Genomic DNA, 17,947 nt, shown 5'->3' with positions numbered 1-17,947 from the left:
TTATTTGTTCTTTTTATGATGCACAATGAGATCTTGTACATCAAATAGAATTTTTTATTGTTTTATCTAGTGAACAGAAAATAAAACAATCAAAACGGAATCAAAAGAGATGATGGAATTTTATGTTGATATTTTCCATCAAGATTAGGTATTAATTCATTCCTTTAGGCCCCTAAATGTTTGGAAAGCTCAAGTTCAGTTTTAGAATGATGAAAACAGGCTGTGGGGCAAGTTTTTGCTTTGATTGTTTTTGTGTGTATATGTGTGTGTCTCTGTGTGTGTGTGTGTGTGTGTGTGTCAGGGGAGGATTAGGGTTTTCTGTGGGTTTTTTTTGCTCAGTGTCTGCCATGATGCATCTCTGATCTATAACTGGGTTTCTAGGCAGCATTGAAAAAGCATTTAGTAGTAATAACAAAATTTGATCTGACTTGTTGTTTTGTTTTTGAAAAATTTCCATTAATGCTTTTAAGATTTTTTTTAAACCAGGTTTTTCAAAGCACTCTGAAATTCTTTCCTCTAAAGATATTTCTGCTTAATTTTCTTCCTTTTTGTTTTTCGTACTTGTTTTATCATCTTTCATATAACTTTTACTTATTCTGATGAGGCTCCCTGAATGATACACATACACAAAACTACCCGATGAGTATTCTGCTGAAATATTTTACTCTATTGTATATTAATCTTATGGAAGAATTTCTTGAGGTCCTTGTTTCAGAACAATAGTTCTTGTTGCAATAACTGAAAGCCTTTGCAATGTTTGTGTTGGTGCAGCCCTGGTTTGAAGAAAAGAGAGTGTGCAGGGAAAACCAGTAGTCTCCACAGTAATATATCCAGTAACTCGGTAAAATTTTAAGGGCTGCACATTCAGATCTTTTCAGCATAAACTTTTGTTATTCCTGTAAAATTGTGGTAGTCTGATTCAGTTCAACAATATTTCCAAAAAGAATGACTATGTTGTTAGGTAGTATCCCAGAAGTCCACTCTCTACAAATTAATCCATTTTTTTCTTCCATTATTATTTGCAGTCTAGGTTCCTCAAAAATAATTCTACCAAGAGGCAGAGGGATGCAAGTTCTTTGATTTAAAGCTGTTTGTCTCCTTACTTTTGTGCCTGTGATTTATATAAAGGTGAAGCAATCTAAATCAGTGTTATGTGCTTTTTAAGACTGTCTGCGCATTAGCTACAGAGATGAAAGACAAATACCACTTTTCACTAATGGCACCTGAGTTTGGCCCCATTATTGCCAATGACACAAACTCCCATTGGCTTCATTAGTGTGCAGACCAGATGCTAGGAGGAGAATGCATCACTTACATGTTATAAAAGCAATTGAAGTATTAGCTTTGTCATGATGAATATTAGAGATTCTTTTTTCTTACACTTAGTAGAATATTACAGCATTAGCATACAGAACCAGACATTTTCCCCAAACAAGTGTATTTTTCTCACTGTGTGAAACAGCAAATAATGAAACTGGCAAATGGAAATCCTGTGCTGCTGAGAGATTGTGTCGCTTGAAGGGCTTGAGCCTTTTTTTTTATTCCAATTTGAAGAACAATTAAATGGGACAAGACAGGTGATGATGGGAGGAGATGTTAAAATAAAACGAATTCAAAGTGTTTTGGAAGAAGATGGCTTGGAAATAGTTCTCAGGGCCCAAATATTCTGGCTTTGAGAAGCAGATAGAAGGCTAAAGCAAGAACATACATTATAGCATAAATCTTTTAAATCTGTGTAATTCCTGACCTGAGTTGATTTACATGCAGTCATTCCTATGCATGCAGTGCAGTAGATTAAACAGTAATTTGGAGCATGTTTCTTTCTATCTCAAACTATTTTCTCCACATCTTTAAAAGAAGGAAACATAATAGTGGAAAGCTCTAGGCTGACCTTTTCTAATCGCGGAGGAAAGCTGTCTATTCGTATCTGAAGTTGTGCGAAAACTTTAATCTGTCATATAAGCATATAGTTTGTGTTTGAAGACTTCAGAAGCAAGCTTTTTTAATATTTATTTTTATTGATTGATGTTTCTGTTCTTACCAAGTAAGCAATATTCCAGGCTAAGACTCTGAAATAAATCAAAGTCCTCTTTCTTAACAGCTGTATAAATCTGTCAGAGCCTTAAAATGACACAGTGGCTAGTTTGATAAATACATGACAGTTGCTGTAGAAGGAGAAGGAGCTTTTAAAACCAAACCTTCTTTTCCTGAATTGTATCGTGCTTTATCCATGTAGATGCAAGTTTGTTTTTTATTTTTATTGGGGATAATTGTGCTTAAGGTGTGGAGCATCCTTCAGGGAAACGATTTAATGCTAAAGCTGGATTTTTGCATTGTAGTCAGATGCAGTTATGTTTGCATTGCCTTAATGTAATCTCACCGTGGGGTGAAATCCTTCATGTTCTCCCTCTCAAAACTGCTGAGATCTGTTGCTTTTTTGCAGCTGTTCTGTTCGGTTCTGCAAGGCTCTTTTGGCATGACATTGTATAGATGAATGTTGTTGAAGTGCGTAAAGACTAACCCTGTAAATACCTGCATGCAGTTTGTCTTCCCTTTTTTGACTGTTGGCAGCTCATGTCTGTTCTGGCCATTTAGTTCAGTATTGCGCTTGCTGCCTCTTCTGCTAGCTGTGGAAAAAGAAATGGGCTAACCCATGCTGTGTTTTGTTTTGTTTTCCTCTCTTTTTAATCAGTTGTCTTTTTTCTGATTGTTCATTTTTTAACGTTAGCTTGTCCTTAGACGACTTCTTCTTGGGCGTTAGAGAAGAATATGCAATCTCTGTATCTCGTGTATCCCCTTGTTCTTGGTTTCAGCTGTGCTTTGTCTAGCAATTTCAGCATCTTTCTACAACACTATGTACAGAAGTGCAACAACACCCCCTGAAGCAGTAGGCATGATTTATACTATCACTGCAGAAAGCACACTAATATACGCAATATAAATTGATTACATTTCTCTTCTGTGCATCAGTAAACAATACAAATTGTTGCTCGTTGAGTGCATACAGTGCACGTGACTCCAAACTGGCATTAAATGTTAAAGCAGTAGTGGAAGTCGCTTTGGCTTAAGCTGTTTTGATTACTGTTTTGGTCGAAATGAAACAAGCTCAGCGAAACACACTATTGTGAAGTATGTCTATAAGCAGTAATTGAAAATGCTAGTCTCAACTCTTTAAAATTCCCTTTGTGTAGATTTCAAAAATTCTTCAGTTAAGACAACTTTGTGTATAGGTGTCTATGACTGGAAAACTGTCTTGGGCTTTCAAGAATGCATGTTACCAGAAAAGCAGGAAATGGTCCTCGTTTGGTCCGTCAGAGTCCTGCAGATGAGCAATGTGTAATCCTGGTTAGATGGTATTTCAGCATCTCATCCATATTGACCATAGAGTGTAGCCTGTCACTTCCAACAAAGGGAAACATGACTCCCACAAATTGGATGACGCCTTGCATTCAACGACTGTGCCTCCCTTGGTTAAAGCACACCCTCCTTGGTTTTCTCCAAGTACCGTTAATTCTTTCTGGCTTATCTGCCGATGAGTGGAATTGAGAACTGTTTTCTTAGCAGCTGTGATGAAGAGATCTGTCACATTTTCCACATCGACACATCGTGATTTCTAACATGATCACTTCTGCCTGACCTGGAGGCCTTCTCCTGCTTGGTCTTCAGAGGCCTTACTGTTGTGGCCGACAGCCCATGCGCAGCAGAGACTGCAGCTCCGTAGACAAGAGTATAAACCTGGAGGACACCCGGTGGTGGGTTGGTTTGTCTAACATCATTAAATGCCAATTTAAACCATTAATAGCATTTTATTCTGGTCTCTGGGGAGATTAAAATGCTCTCTTGGCAGCCGGTGATGGCATACCTTTGATTCTGTCTTATAGTTTGTCGGGAGTGGGTATAATACGATGTAGGAACTCACTCCCTGTGTGTAGAAAGATTGCGGAGGGAGCTGTCTACAGCTTTCTTCTACTCTTCCGTGTAGCACTGCAGAAGTCTCTTAACCCTCCTGCGTGGCCTGAATGTAGGGTTATTGGGGGAAGCAGATTGCCACAACGACAGAGTTTACGTTGAAGGCTGACCTTGTCAAGCTGCCCTGTGTTTTAGATACCTCCAGATCTTACTACATGTGGCTGCGTTATGTGCACATCTCCCTTGTACACTGCCTTCCTGCTCTGCTTCCGGCTGTAAGAAATGGTTGTTGAAACATGTCGGTGACCTGGTGTGAGGGTCCTTGGAGGCCTCGTACAGCACGAGGAGGGACTGATGTCTGGGTTCACAGGCACTCGTCCCAAAGTCATTTTTTTTCAGTACACGGGGCAGAGCGCCTTCACTGGAGCGCTCCTTAACCCTGGCCTGACTTGGTGAGCCTCGGGAAGTGGTGTGGGTACCATTTTACTAGGGCTTTAACCTGATGGTCGGGATGTTGTTCTTCACTATGGATTAGAATTTGAAAGAGTAAAAGGATGAAGCTTCATACCTGTTTTAGGCATGAATACTGTAGTTTTTAAATAACACATTGTTTGAAGATAGTTCTCGTGTATGTACCCTCGATTTCCTTCAAAAACTAGCATTCTGATTCTGCTGTTAGAGAACCAACTAGTTGAAGTGTAGGTATTTTCATGTCAAAGTTGAGAAGGAACAAAAGCAGTGAGGTCAAAGGGACTGCAGAGAGTGAAGAACGAGTGTAAACTCAAAGCACTGAAGTCATGCGAGGGACAGAAGTCATAACAGGCTAGTATGCGTGACGTATATTGACTTCTCTAGCACTTCTAACGAGCAGAGGATTGCTTTACTTCGCTTCGAGCGCTATTTTTAAGACACCCAGAAAGGACCATATGGTTCCTGAACTCCTCTGGACTCTTTAGGCACCTGAAGCTACCATACGAGCCAGCCCTGTTTCAGTACCTGGACATACTAGTAAATCACGTGGCAGCATTGCATGGCATCTCTTAGTTGCTCTGAAAGCTTTTTTTTTTTTTTTTAAACTGGGAAATACGTAATTTCTATCTTCCACAGACAAAAGTATAATTTTCTGCCTACTCGGAAAATTCCAGGTTGGGTTTTTATGTGCATACAAACTGGCAATATGCATCATACTTGTGTTTTTGGGAGGCTGCACCTATTGCCTATTACTGATTTATCAGAGCATGAAATGGTACTGCGCTCCCCCTTATCTCCTAGCTAGCACTAAAGTGCAGTAGGGTATAGTGGTGGTTGTGAGTTTTTTATTTGTTTTTGTTTGTTTGTTTGTTTGTTTGTTTCACTTTGTACAGCGTGATAGGTTAGCACCAAAGAAGTACTAGGTTACAATGTAATTCTTTGGTTTACCTTTCCTTTAGCCCATACAAGCCAATGCCGAAGGTAAAAACAGTATGTCAGAACTTGTAGCGCGATTACACAGTAGGTTACCAGTGCCCGTAGAGTGGTCCCCACACAGCATATAAACTCTTCCATATGTTACTCTTTTGTGGTGGCAAGATGGTCCGAAGGAAGCTCATGGAAGCATGTTTCGGTAATAACTGGTGCTCAAGACTCAGGGCAGAGACGGCTGTGCAGAAGCAGTGGTTGGGTTGGCAGGCTGTTCTGTATCGGAGGACAGCGAAAAACTGATTTTGCTGACATTTAAAGGATTCCTTGTTACTCCCTTTTAAAGAGATTGAGGTTTTTGCCTGGTGTTCACATACTGCGAAATCCTGTGCCTATCAAAGTTCAAGGCTCTGCGTTTTTATTTTGCACAATAACAGGTATATTGGTGCAGGGATTTCTAGCTCCAGATCGTTCTCCATTGTAAAACATGTTTAAATTTATGAAAGAAAAGTGCAGATACAGGAGCTAAGTCCTATTACTGTGTGCTGTTGCTTCCTACCTAAATGCTGTGCAGTTATGTATGGTAAGATGTTTTCAAGGTAAATAGGACTAGCATTTGTCATGAGAACTTCTGTTACTTCTCACTGGTTTACTGTTCTTATTGATGTATTTTTAAAATTTTATTGTAACGTGCAAAGTACAAGTACTGACTGTTTCTTTCTCGTGGCACTCGTCATAGTTTGGTTTCTTTTGAACTTGTGAGAGCAGGGAAGTCATGTGTGTTACAGATGCGTAGTTCTGCAGTTCCTTGATGCCATAGAAAGTAAAGAGCCTATTCAAACCCAACGCATTCCTTTACATCTTTAATAAAAAGATCCGTTTGCTAGACACGATAGATACCTTAATCCCAAGGACTTCAGTGAGCTGAGCACAAAATGATTTGTTTTCCTTAGGTTTACTTTTTCCCTTAGGTCAAGTCATTTGGTATTAATTAGATGTGGTCTAAGAGAATAACTTTTTAAAAAATGTTTTCTTTTAACATTGCATTCTAAATTCTGGGCCATTAGTCAGGAAAGAACCTGTCCATGATTGCATTGGAAGATCATCATCACTTTTCTTTTTATTTGTCGTTTGCCTTGCTGCCCCCATGCCTTGGGACCCCCATGTGAAAGAGCAAACTTAATGCTTAATGCTTACGTCGATTTTTCATTTGCAAGCATGATATGTATCTCCATCTATATACACGCATATAACTAAGGCATTTTTGCAAAGATTATAAAAGGGTGAAAAATCATTTTAAACAGAGAAATGTAGAAGGCAAAGGCCTACTCCTTACTAGGCTAGAGGGGCTTATAATGGATGAGAAAGCAGGAATGCTTAACAGTTGTTCTGTCTGAGTCTTCCCTGAAGGAAAATAGTAGCGTACATATTCCAATAAAAGCTGGCAAGAATGATTTGAGGTCACAAGAAAGAAAAGTGGAAGCAAGCAGGTTAAAGAATTAAGATAACTTAAGTAGATTGAGTTGAGTCAGGATTTCATGATAGTCCTCAAAGGCACCAGCTGGAAGAGTCAAGCCAGCACTGACCATTATGTGTACAGGCAGTCTGGAGAATGACTGTCATCCCAAAGGAGTGTTATTTACTTGCATGTAACTAAGAAATTGGGCACAGAAGATTACAGACCAATTTATCATTTTGGAAAAGTAGATAAAATTCCACAATGTTCTTCACAAAGAAAATTAAACAAGTACAATCCCAAAGTAACTACTGGGCTGACTGATGATATCATAGACATCTCTTGTCATGCAGCGGAACGACTCAGACTAAACTGGAATTTTTTGCATGATTTCTGCAGAGTAATTCAGTAGGGATTTAAAACCTTAAATTTATGTCCTAAATGTCATTTGGAAGGAGGCTGGAAGATAACCTTAAGAAATCTATATATGAACATCTGAAAAAGAGTTCCCTACATTTTCTGAAAGGTAAGAAATGATGAATTCTTTTTAAAATGGGCTGTGTATTAAAAGCCAAACAAGTGATTCTTGTTGGAGACAGTATTTTGATCTGTTTAGCCCTGGCTAGGTATCATAATATGTCGCTATAGTTTCGACAGAAAACACACCCATCGTTCTCCCAGGCTGTGTTTTCTCTCTCTGTAGGATTCCCACTCAGTGGTGTGGAAGTGGGAAAGGCCATTTTAAGCTCAGTGGCATGAAACTACCACTTGTGGGCTAAGGCCAGCTCAGATCACAGTGTGCTACTGGGTAATTTTGGTTATTTACTGGATTGGGCTTACTTCTGTGCGTTTCATGAAACTTCTGGGAACAGGTCTTGTTGAGGCATAAAGACAAGTTGTCATAGCTAAAAAATTTATAGTGCTGTCTAGACTTTTATTATTCTTTACTGAGAATGTTTTAGAAGCAACTCAGTTTTTTAAGCGTGCTTGAGAAAAACTTTTTATGAAATAACAGAGAAAATTACCTGCATATGGAAAGTAAGACCTCGAAGGACAGCTAGGAGGAGTGAGTGTGAAGCTGAAGATGACAGAGCCACAGTCATGCATAAACATGCGTATTAAAGAAGGTTATAAATAGGAATTATCAATACTAAAAGAATAAAACATCGTAGCTAGTGGGATTAATCTTAGCTTCAATTAACTGTTAATTATATTAGCAGAAAGAATAAACAGCTATGGGAGTGACTTGAGTGTAAATATCAAACAATAGGCATATATTGGGAAAATAATGCAAGGGAAATCGTCTTTGGTTGCCAATGTTTGAGTAAGTGGATTCCGAGAAACTCTTCTAAGAAGACTTTTTTATTAAGTATAATGTCTTCTGAGAAGAATTGCCATGTTTAACAGCGCTCCGTGGTGTGTCTCACGGAGTACTCCTGAACTTAGGACATGGCTAGAATCAGCTGCTGCATCCTTAGTGGCAACTGCAGGTGATCTGCTTTTGGGAAAGGTTTTTCTTGATGAAAAATCAGTGATATTCTTATGTCCTGAGTTGTGAGGGATATAGTAACGGATACCTTTCTGGACCCGTTAGGAACTCCTTCCAACCCAGTATATTTAAATAATTCTACAACAGTGTTTTGCAGAAAAGATAGTAATAGGCAATATATTGAAAGGTGACCAGCTTCTGTCTAGATTGCAGTCATAAAACTGGAAATCACTTTTGTATATGTTTTAAAAGTTCACAATCACTTTAGAAATATTAAAATGGAAGATTGCCTTCATTATGAGATCACCACATTCTGTCAGTTCTGTGTACTGTCTGTCTCCTTGTTAATGGACTTTACTATTGACTGCTTTGAAGGAGTCTTTGATACAGTAATGGCTCTAAATAATCTGAAAATTCTTAAGTTTCAAGAGAAGACGACCTCTCATATAACTAAGTGCTTTTGCAAAATATCAGTAATTCTTTCTACCATGTTTCCTACTCAGGTAAATAAGAGTGAGTTTTCTTTTTAATTTTGGGGAACCTACAACAGGATAAAAATCTTCCACCATTTACTTTATTCAGCATGGAAGAGCCAGATCCATCCTTCTGTCAAAGCTGAACATGGAAGCATTTCCTGCTTCAGATTTAAATGTGTTTCTCTGTCCTTTTAAAATATTATCTTCATTTCATGACATCTGTATAACAAAAGAATATTAAATGGGAGGAATACCGCTGAGAGAAAGACAATGTGATGATAAAGATCTTGAATCCTTGCAGTGGAACTTATTACCGAGAGTCACCTTTGAAACAGCGTTGTCACTTACACTTTTGAATCCAGTAATACAAAGAGATCTGCCCAAATAGAAATTTTGTCCAGTGAAATGATTAGAGAAATTAAACTCGGATAAGGAGAACAGAGGAGGAGAAAGCTGGCGGAGAATAGATGTTACTTCAGGGGCTGTCACAAGCGATTTGTGATAAGTTTAAAGGGCATCTTTTCCAAAGTATCAATCTGCTTTAAGCTACCAGCTTGTCTCCCAGGGATGTTTTCTGCAGAAACACAAAGACTCGGTCTTCCTTTAAAGTCTTCATTTTTCCCAACAGTCTTCTACAGTGGTAGCTCTCATTAGTTTGCCTCCCTCCTAGAAGGGCAGAGCGTAGGAAATGGGGATGACAGGCATGTTTGGAAACCTCCCTGGCACGTGCCTTTCACGGCTGGAGATTGGACTTGCCCTCGTGCCAGCCAGTCCTTGTGCTGTCCACGCTCCGAGAACCGTTCCCTTGGGTGGTAAAAAGACACGTGTCTTAAAAATCAATAAGTATAATGCTAGTTAAGACTGACCTTCTAATTGTGTGGTGAAATTGAAGTTCACTACACAGATAACATGGTTTTATCCTATTTTAATATATTGATTGTATCACGCTTGTGGTCCCTTGTGTCAGGTGATTATAAACCTCTACCTAACTGCTGTAACTGATGTGCAATTTGCAGGTTATACACTGTGTCTCTTTCTGATGGGGCAGATGGATGGAAACATGTAAGTTTATGATCAGATTTTTTGTTATTTTTGTTTTTTTGAGAGAGGGGGCTAGAGGTGGCTTGAATTAATAACTTTCCTGTCCTGTAAAACTTGTGTTATAAATTGTAAATGCATCATTAATGGTCAGTAGTGTGTATTCAGATTGATGGTTGTAGGTGCAGAGCAAATTAAATCATGAGGGAATGTTATGATTAAAAAGCTGATATAAAACTAAATGAACTTGATAGTGATACTTCTTTCGTGAGCACGATTGGAATCTTCAAAGACGTTGCTCGGCTCAGCCTAAGTTTTACATTGACGATTTTACAACAAATTAAAAAAGGGAAGCCTACGCTACCCTTCTAATTGCGAGCAGGTAAAAATCTGATCCAGAAAAGTGCTGAACCTTTTAAAGATACTGATATGCCTTCAGCTCCCATTAAAGTCAAAAAGAAAGGAGTGCTCTAAGAACTAAGGGAGGTTGGTGCCATAAGCAGTACAGATAGGCAGATTTGTGGTCCAGGGGATAAAGAGTGTGAAATCCTGAATGTTCTCACTCTGAGTAGAATAATTGGCGAATCCTTGGTCTTATCTAGATCTTAAAACGAGGTTGTTACTCGTGCATGCATTAGACAGGGATGAGCAAACAGCGTTCTCTAACAAACTCCAAAAAAAGGAAGGGCACAGACAACAGAACAGCAGGGAAACATGCCCAAGAATGTGCCCGAATTGATGTTGCCTCTTCCGTCCAAAGGTGGGTACTATCAGTTGGGATTTTTGCTCTCAAAGTCTGCTGCAAACCACTGTAGAATTGTATCTTTGCTCACGTTTTGTGTAGCTGGCTTTGCAATGCTAGTGTGCAAGTAAAGAGCTGATCTATAAATGTGACCAACACGTAATTTGTGAATATAATCAGTTTACTATCTTGCTCTGCGTAACCTCTTAAGTTGCTATGATAACTAAAGGAAATAGAATAATTTATCTGCCTGACTTGAGGTGGTAATATATATTTTTCAACCTACTAGCAATTTGTAGCCTGCATAGATTGGATTGTTTCACAGGAGAATTATTATGGTAATTTTAATTTTATCTTAGAACTTGTAATTATTCCACAGTATTGTTCCAATGTAACAGGCCGTGCAGCCGCTCATTTGTTGTCACTGCTCAAAATTGGACAGCGCAACTTAAAAATTTAGTTTTAATCTTTTTCTCCTATCAGAATGTTTTGCCTGTGTGTTTTCCCCTGTGAGCACGTTTCAAATATGATTATTCAGAGTTGCAGCAGGTATATTCAAAGTTGAAAACCCATTAGGAGGAAACTGTCTTTTTGGACTTTGGCTTCTTAAAGCATATGAGAAACGTTAGGAGAAAAGGATTGAATTTGCTTTTCTTGTACAGGCATTATTGATTATAGACCAAATTCTTCTAATTATTCATCTCTTAAGCTGATGCTCCATTTGGCTAGATACTCTGTAGGTGTATCCTCAGTAAGAAGTTTCTTCCAGCTCCATGGATGCTGGTTGTTCATTTTCCTGTCATGGATGTTGCTTGGAGGAAAAATGGGATTAAAAAAAAAAAGATAGTTGTTTTTAGTCCAGCAGCAGCAGGAAGGACAGCTCTGAGATTCTTACTCTGTTTTATCTGAGGGAAAGTCTCAAGATGCTTGCTCAGTTTTGATCGAGACCTAGCTGAAGGGTGTCCCCCAGATTTCTGTAGTCTCTTGTTCGGGCGCCAGAGGCTGGGCTACATTTTAGAACTTAACATACCTTTTTCTGCAAGCATTGTTAATGCTCCCTTTTATTGTTATTGCTCTTGTGTATTTGTGAGGTTTAATTGTGCAGTTTTTCCTGCCAGTGCACTTTAGGCTTAGCAGAGAAAGTACATCTTGCCATACAGTGTGTCTGCATTGGAAATAATCAAAGTGTCTGTTTTGAACTAGGTTTTCATCCTCTGAGAGTATAGATTAGATCGTTAAGTTGTAGTGCCCTTATCGGTGTTTGCATGCTGCAGAGTCTATTAATTGAATGAATGTGACATAAGTTGTTGTAGCGTCTCACCTGATCAGAAGGCAACCTTTTTCTGTCTTTACGGTTTCATCCTCAATCCTGAAACTTTTGTGGAAACCCTGAGTTGATCGCTGTGCTCCTTTTTGTCTTCACTTGGCAGACTCTTTCGACATTCTTTCAGCTTAAACCTGCTAAATGTAAGAAAGCTAATCAGATGTAGAATGATAAAGAAATAACAATAAGCCTCTGTGTACATTTCTTTTTACTGGAAGAACTAAAAATAAGGATGAAACTGGAAAATTCTGACCACGTGTACTGCTTTCTGATGGACAGATAAAGCACGGTAAGGCAGCCTGTAGATTACAAAGGCAAGGAATCGATGGACTTCAAAATTAAGCCTGTGATTATGGTATGTCAACGTGGATCTGCGTTAAACAGTGGTCTACGGTGGCAAGCCTTCCTTTGGCTTGTCAAATGCAAGCATATCTCAAAATAATATGCATTTTGCTCCAGACAAAGCATTTCTCAACCTTCTCAAGTGCTGTAGGTTTGTGCTGCTACTATACTTGTATTCTCAAATTGGTGGGAAGAAACAAACAAAAAAACCTCTTAAATTCAGGTCTTATGTCTTAATCTCAATGCTTCATAGAGGAAAGAGCTCATTTTGTCAAAAACTGTGCGCTACTGGACTGTGGGAAAGTAGAGTATGTTACCTGGGTGTGAATGTACTGTAGAACCTCTTAGAGGAAGAACGATGGATACTAACATTTTCCACAAATATTTGAGTTTCTCTGGGCCTATTTGGATTTGTTTCTGAAATATTTGTTTTAAGACAATGTCAGTGTATACAGGGAAGAAAAATTGGGTCACTAGTTTCATACTTCAGTGAGTTTTCTTATTCTAAAAGTATTTGAAATATTCTGCGTTCTGTGTGGCTCTTGTAGCCTTGTACGAATTGCTGAAACTTAGAGTCTTGCAAAATAATGAGCAGTATTTTCCCATTCCAGATTTGCCTGCATATCACTGCAGACCCTCTGTTGCATATTTTGTGACATACTTAGTGTTTATTGCACTGCTGTATGTATTTTCTCAATCAGCGTGTTTGTAATGGGACAATTATGGTGGCGACGGCACTGTGAAACGCATGCATCATGAGCCATTGCCTTGCTGGCAGGATGAGAAATGTCAGTTGCGGCTGTTGTGAGAGGTTTCCTAATCCTGCTAAACTAAGGAGTGAAATTCTTTTTGAATCATTGCCATCTGGAGTATATAAAAATGTGAAATAACCTTTTATCATTAGGTTGGCACATGTTACTGGAGCAGTACTGGCATTGGTGAAATTCTACTGAAAGGAAACACTATGCAATAAGGAAAACCTTGCTATTTCATTATTTTTTCTAGGTTCTTCAGAACCCTCCCCCAGCCCCCCGATTTATGAAGGTTATTGCGTAGTTAATAGCATCTTAAACCTAAAAGACATGGGATCTTTGTTTAAAATAATCTAGCATTTTAATATGGATATTAATCTAGTTTCAATACAAAACAGCACGCATGTGTTGAGAATAATTTGTAATTCATAATATAATCAGGTAGTTTTGCTCATTCTTTGTGTTCTTGACTTGCTGCACTTATTTGACAGGTATTTCATGCCCTTAAATTTTAAGGTCTGAAACTGGCACGACAGGCTTCCCCCGCCTTGTGAGGAGCAATCGTGGCACATAATCCTGCCATAATCTGCTCACGCCTGCTGTAGAGCAGTTGTTTTACCCAAACATCATCACTACTGCAAGACTGTTCTACACTGAACTGCTTTTATCTGTGGGACATACAACAGTGTCTAGTTTATGCTATTTGTTATTTATTTGTTTATTTATTTATTTATTATTGTTATTTATTTGTGTTTATTTGTTTATTTGTTTTCATTTTATAAGTATATATTGACTGATCCTGTCCCCGCTGAACCTTTGGCCTGAACGTATTTTCTAGGTGGATCTTACCATTATTGCCTTGCACAGTGGCATGAATACTGCCCAGTCCCTGTTGGAAATACAGGGGCTGTTGAATCCTAGGATCGGGTTTACTTTTTCTTTTTTTTTTGGATTTTTTTTTCCTCTGATCTTAAACTTGCAGTGTTTGCAAAAACTTCCTTTCAGTGCATTGCTTTCATTGACAGTTTGACCCAAGTGCCTGCTTACATCTCAGCCTGCTCCCTCCTTTCTCTTTTGAGCGTCGATACGTGGTGCTGTTCCTGAACTCGTTATTTATATTACATGTACCCAGATCTGGTGGCAGAGGGAAAGGTCCCACTAGCTGAGACGTTAGCAGAAGGGACGAAGAGGATATGATTTCGGAGGGGGAGGCATCACATCCCTGTGTGGCTTTTAGAACGTTTTTCTCCGTGTGCCTGCGTTTCTGTTTCAGTTGCTCCTCACCCTTAAGTGTTGTGCCTCTTTTCCACCTTTCTTTCTACACTACAGGCAAGGGATAGCTGGATTAGATGGCATGAAAGAAAGGAGGTCTTTAAGCCCCACTGCTCGTTTAAGGGATTTCACAGGTAGAGTGTATCTGTTACTGCCATCTGCCTAGAGCAGGTGATTTTCCTCCTATCTAACTTAGTTGCTCACTATTGATGGGAGAAGAATATTGCCAGGAAGTGTAGCTGGGACCCTGTCAGAAGCACCCAGCTGAGTTTCTGGATGCAGCAGTATTACAGTTCTTGAATCTAGGAGAAACAAATGTAGCTGTATCGCAAATTAGATTTGTGATGTAACCCTAAATCACTTACCAGCTCATGTCCAGAGGAAATTAGATGTGAAAAAGTTTTGAGCTCAAGTGTGTGTGTATCAAAATTATACCCACACATAAAATATGTATATATGTCTACATAAAATACCGTGTTTCTGCATCTGTGTCTTCTGAGCACCTCTGCTGCGGTTCCAGCAGGCCTTTGCAGTCACGGTGCTCTTATGGGGCCATACTTTGATATTTGGTTTCTAGTTGATGTTGTTCAGGGTAGCTAAAACAGTCTGGCACGTTGTTAGTTAAAAATACTGCGCTGAGTCGGACGAGGAATCTTAATCGCTTTGAATCTTCAGTCTGCGTCTTACTTTCTCATTTTGAAGGGTTAATCGCCGTGGAATTGAGCGGACTAGATGACAGTCCTGTTCATTCTCCAGATTAAACAATATGAAGGCTCAGAGGTAGGGCTGGATTTAGAAGATGAAGGATTAGGACTATTTAACTAATTCTTTTGAGGATGTGATTTCATTGCATCTTGCTTAAATTGAAGTGGGACAGTGATTTTTGTGATCCCATAAATGTAGGCGATAAGAATACATCTTATTTTATGCGGTTTGTCTAGTTGCCATTTACTGATTTACTAAAACTCATGTTAACATAAGTGTGTCTGCAGTGTTGGGATTCATTAAACATTTAAAAAGTGCTAGCCACTAGCTGTACTGATTGTGTTTACTTCTGCTATATAGACAGATGCAGAATATTCCAGATTTTTCTTCAAATTGTATCAATTTCATAACTATATAGGGATTAAATAGAAAGATAAGTATCAAATTTTCTTCTGTTTCTTAACAGTTTATGTTACCAGGCCTTAGTAAACCCTCCAAAGGCATCTGCCCCTTGCTGAATTGTGTGTACGTTTTGCTCAAGCTGCTAAGCAGGCGCAAGAACCATTCTAGGCTTTCCGAGAGCGTATTTGATTTACCTGCTCTTCTGTGATATGACCAAAAAAAAAAAAGTTGTTCTTTTTCAGTTCACTAATAACCCGTAGAGCTAGACAGATATATTAAAAAGCAAAAATAGCACTTTTTCTCCCTACAGAATATTCAGGGATAAGTCCATATTGTTATTGTAGCTCATATGTAGGTATCTGAGCTAGTTTTCGATGACTAACATAGACCTAGAACTAGTGTAGTTACTCAGTATACTCTCCAAGCCTTGATACAGGGCTGTTGGTCAGGGTCTGAGCCCGCTTGTTTAAATTTAGCTTGGTTATGCAAACTGCAGCAATGGTTTTGATGAAGAGCACGCATCTCTTGAGGCAATAACATTCAGAAAATTATGTTAGGAAGATAAGCAGTGCTTTAGAAGAGAAATAATTGTGCTTTCAGAAATTTAAAGTCTACATTTGAAAAACACATTAATTTAAAAATTGGAAGATGGATCGTCTGGTGGTAGTTATAGTGTCATTGCCTTCCTAGTCTATGGCAATAGGGAAGATTTGTAGGGTGGTATTGTCTTTTGTTACAGAAGCTGATACCAGTCTAATGAATAATATTATCTCTTCCTAATAATTCAGCCTGTACTTTTTTAGAAAAAAAAAATTATTCAGTAATAAAAAAAGGCGAAGTCTCCTCACAAACTTTTAGGTTGTTTTTTTTCAAAGTCTTAAAGTGTTTAGAACTGGGAAGCAGGAGATTCTCCTGGGGATGCAGAACACCAAATTCCCCAGTGGGATGTGGGCAGCAAAGGGTCTTAAAGCTGGATCTCCCTCCTTTAAGGAAATAATCTCATAAGCAGGCTACCCTTACCATCTGATAAATCTCCGTCATGGTTTTCTGGAGGAAGGCTTTATTTTCTAGGGCTTTTTCAAGGGGTGGAGTAAGGGGTGGAGAAGGAAAATTCTTGAATTTGTTATGGCCTTGAAAAGTCTCATTTACAGAATTTCAAAGTAAATCTTCATTTATTCTCATGCCTGAGACTAACAGTCCAGGCCTGCTCGACTCCCAGCCCTGTGATGAACTTCACAGGGGGCATAATAGGACTGAGTCCTCCTTTGGGCATTGAAATCCTACCTGAGAAATTTAACGAGAAAGTAGTTGATGAAGACTATGAAACAGCATTGAATTAATTAAAATTGTAGTAAAAAGGTGAAAACGACACATGAAGGATGGGGAAAGTGGAAGAGAACAGTGTTGCTGGATGCCAGGAAAGTCTTTCTCTCTAAATTGCCACGCTGCCTGGACTAACCAGCAGCGTGCTGCTGGTAATACTCTTTAAAAAATCCTTTTTCTCTAGAGGGGAAAAATACCCTTAACTGAAAAATACTTGATGTGCGTTTCTAAAGATGCCTCTCCAACAGGGATCAGGTTTTGCGTCAGTTCTTGCTGCTCCGGTCACCTGTTACTCTGCGCCTGGAGACTCCCACAGCAGCTTAAGAATAAAATCTCTGAAAGAAAGAAAAAATCCACTGCCTGATGTTTTAATACGCAATTAGGTGTGGCATAGCTCAGTATATTTCAATAAACAAGTTGCAGGTTCAGTCCCGAATGTTACTTGCCGTAAGGGTATTAAAGCCGATTTGAAAGGTTTAGTGCACTAAAAAGTTGGGCGGAGGTACCTAGCTTTCTGGGAACTGCGTACCGGCAGAGCGTGTCTGCTGTAATCTGCGACCGTATTAGATGATCACAGATGTCGTGAACGCGCTCTGAAATAACTTGGCAAAGAGAAGAGCAGCCTGTGAAATGCAAGCCGAGGAGCAGGGACGTGCAGCAGGAGGAGGGGGCAGGAGCGCCGCTGCCTGTCACATGCCTGTCTTTCCTGCTCGGGCTCCAAGGAAGCCCGGCTGTTAGGACGTGGATTAGGGGAAGACTCATTCTTCTTCGCCGTGTAGGTCAGATGCGAGCGAACGACGTGGCGAGGGCAGAGCCCGCTTTCCCCGGTAGCGAGCGGAAAGAGCAGCCTTTGACGGAGAGGGCCGGAGGGCGCGATGAGTTGGGATGTCCCGTGTGCCACGCGCGCGCAGCGGATTTGTAACGTATGAGTAACGAAGGCTTCAGGCCGAAGAGTCTGCGACTGCACAGCGTGGGGCCGGCTGCATGCTTTTGTGGAAAGCAGCCCGCTTCCTGAGCAGCCGTGTGTGAGAAGCCGCGTGTCCGTCTGGGAGGAAGGAGCTGCCCATGTCCCGGCGCCGGCGGAGCCGCCCCGGGGCAGCCTGCGCGGCCCAGCCTGGCCTCGACTGCCTGCTAAGAGAGGCCCTTTGCAGGTACCGCGTCTCGCCGGAGAGACTTTGCCTGTTGAGGCTGAAAGAATTTAAGCTGAGCGATGCAGTGAGATTCGTAAAATTGATTCTACGCTAGCAGCGAGCCTTCGCGCTTGTGTGCAGTCCATCCGAAGAGGTCTGAAGGAGTGGAGCAGTGGCCCTTTTGCAGCA

At 39.9% G+C, this 17,947-nt stretch overlaps 1 protein-coding gene across 5 annotated transcripts in view; it reads left to right on the top strand.

Moving 5' to 3' along the window:
• NCKAP5 (NCK associated protein 5) overlaps positions 1-17,947 on the top strand; it is a 416,795-nt gene that overhangs the window by 227,332 nt on the left and 171,516 nt on the right. The gene's annotated exons all lie outside the window — the stretch shown is intronic.

This window comes from Struthio camelus, chromosome 6, assembly GCF_040807025.1.
Source record: "Struthio camelus isolate bStrCam1 chromosome 6, bStrCam1.hap1, whole genome shotgun sequence".
Lineage (NCBI taxonomy): Eukaryota > Metazoa > Chordata > Aves > Struthioniformes > Struthionidae > Struthio > Struthio camelus.
This window is presented reverse-complemented; position numbering and strand designations above follow the sequence as displayed.